This window comes from Limulus polyphemus, unplaced genomic scaffold (assembly GCF_000517525.1).
Source record: "Limulus polyphemus unplaced genomic scaffold, Limulus_polyphemus-2.1.2 Scaffold333, whole genome shotgun sequence".
In the NCBI taxonomy this organism is placed as follows: Eukaryota; Metazoa; Arthropoda; class Merostomata; order Xiphosura; family Limulidae; genus Limulus; species Limulus polyphemus.
The window spans coordinates 533,540-536,151 of NW_013665943.1; the positions used below are offsets into that span (position 1 = coordinate 533,540).

General features: G+C 31.0%; 1 protein-coding gene and 1 long non-coding RNA gene across 2 annotated transcripts in view; one reads left to right on the forward strand and one right to left on the reverse strand.

The window, feature by feature from the left end:
• Positions 1 to 2,612, forward strand: part of LOC106457450 (dynein heavy chain 8, axonemal-like) — a 459,787-nt gene that overhangs the window by 395,298 nt on the left and 61,877 nt on the right. The gene's annotated exons all lie outside the window — the stretch shown is intronic.
• LOC111085325 lies at positions 298 to 1,667 on the reverse strand. The gene is made up of 3 exons (XR_002610167.1): positions 1,108 to 1,667; positions 857 to 986; positions 298 to 525 (listed from the first exon to the last, which is right to left on the reverse strand). It is a non-coding gene; the product is annotated as an uncharacterized LOC111085325 (long non-coding RNA).

Sequence of the window (2,612 nt, forward strand, 5' to 3'; positions counted from 1 at the left end):
GTATTAGTTCTAGTAACAGTATACTAACTTTCTCATCTGTTCATACAATCTGACAGAAGTAATTACTGGAAAATGTTAAAGAATGAAGGAAAACTGTTTTACTGTTGATTAGGAACTTTTATTTTATATAATGAATGAGAGCTTGCCACCTAATAAGGTTAAACCCACTTATTAAGGCTATCTGACAAAATAAAATTCATCTTGTTTCATTCTCGTAAATTTATTCAACATTTATTCTCTGATAAAAAATCTTTACAAAATTTGATTGCAATTATTATTGATGAAACTTTTCCACTTAGAAGCTTTTCTAGTCATCAGTCAGCTCTTCTTTTTCCACTTAATCATTTTCCAATGTTTAACCACCATTTGCTGAAGTAGGTTTGTGTAAAATTTCCAGCATCATATATATATAACTTTTTAATTATATAGTGACAAAGTGTAAGGTAGAGAACTCCTTTATAAATTTTCACTCTTGGTCCTCAATAGTGTTTTCCTTTACTTTTGGGTGGGTCTGAAGGCAGGCTTCTGCAACAAACACAAAATTAAAAAAATACTTTGAAAATTGTTAACTAGAAGGTAATTTCTATTTCATTCTCTGAAACATTGAACTTTATAATTATCTCATAAATTCTGAACTAGTATTGGTACTTTGAAGTTTACTAAGTTAATACATACACACACAAGCTTTAGAATCTATTTCTCATACATTAGTCCTTCCTTTTAAGTCATCTCAATGTGTTTCTATTTTAAGGTTTACTGTGTTAAAACCAAAAATTACATATTATATATTAACAATAATTAAATTTCAACACATATCCTTGATGCATTTGAAAAGTAGAAGATTTATGAATGCCACCTTTTCTTTTCCTTGTGCCTTTTGCCCTTCACTTTGTAAGCATACCACAACCTGTAGTTGCCTGCCTTTTGCATGATTCACTGGATTGTTCCCCACAAGTTTGGCCACCCTAGAAGCCCATGAAGATAACCTGCAAAGCCAAACAGGGAAACTAGTATAGAAAAGATTTGCTATAATGAACTATGATGCAACTATGTTTATTATCTACACACCTACACTTTACAATATATTTAAACCATTAACTAAATTACTTACTTTTTTTTTTTCCGAAGGAATCATCTTCTAACTTCTTATCAAACTCCTCCAGCTGGTCAGGGGTGTCAATAAAATGGCTTTGGAAGCACATCCTCTAGCATACAGTTACTATCCCCTCTATTTCTTCCTTCACTTGCCATTTGGCAAAGGAAGGTGGTCTGTCGCTGTTCATTGGCCAGGATGTGGTCCAACTTCATCAGTACACTTATCTGAAAGTCTGTTCAAGAAAATGCCTCTTTGACAGTTTGTCAAGTAATATTTGAAAATTTTAAAACTATACACTATTGGCAGAAATACACAATTTTAATCATAAATTACTGCTTATATAAAACAAATGCAAACGATACTGAATTACTACTCTCTTGTGCTTTTGCAGCCAGTGGTTGCTGGTGAAGTGTAGACTGTGAATGTTGGTGGGCTGAGATCAAAATATGCCAGTGGGGTGTGGACAGTCTCCTGGTAGGTTGATAGTGAGGTCTGCTGTCATAGTAGCAGAAGGGGTAGTGAAGACTGAGGGCAAGGACACTTGTGCTTTCTTTACAGTCAATGCACCATATTCATCTGAAATGTATAACAAAAACACAAATATTGGTAATGCTGTCATGCTAACTTACACGTTTCATCTTATTTGCTATGTTTTTAATCACAATATATGATTCATTGATTCTATAGAATTTAGAAATCACTTAAGAACTTCATTCAAATGTTATACTTTACACTATTAGTATTAGTATTACACTATGTCTATAAATTATACTAGTGTAATGCCATGCAAAAAGTTGCATATTTTGCTTAAGTAACTTGATTTGAAAATTCAACAAATTTTCACAAATCAAAACAATAAAAACATTTTATAGGTCTGTGCGTGTCAAATTACTGGTAAATTTCAAAAACACGTATTAAAAAACCTTAGAACGAGAAAACTTATCAATACACAATTTTAAATTTTACATCCAAGGGTGGAGAACAACAATCTAAAAATATTGAGTAATTCAGAATTAGAAATTGAAAACTACAGAACATAAAAGATTCAAAAATCTAAACACAATTGTAATATAGGTATTTGTGCTAAATTCTTTTTGTAATAAATCAAGTGAAATAAACAATAGTGATGTACCTTGAGTTGTCTATACAAATATTATTAGTTGGTAAGAAGTGAGAACTTTGTAGTTTCACGTATTACTTTCACCCAATAGAGCTGGTGCTCATTATACCATTTGGTTTTGTGTACAATATATCATTTAAGTATGAAAAATACCATGATCAATGAAACCATAAAATTTAATGATCAAATTTTATCTTTTAATTAAAATGTAATATATTTGGTATCTTCCTGTATGTATATTTTTTGTTAAAAGGTATTGTTACGTATCTGCTTGTTTGTTAATTTCTGGTATAAATTCTTTCTGAGGAACTTCAGCGATACAGGTCCTTACTTAATTAAAACTAGTTTATTCTTTCTTGATGCAACTATTTAGTACACAGAATTTCCAGGCACTTT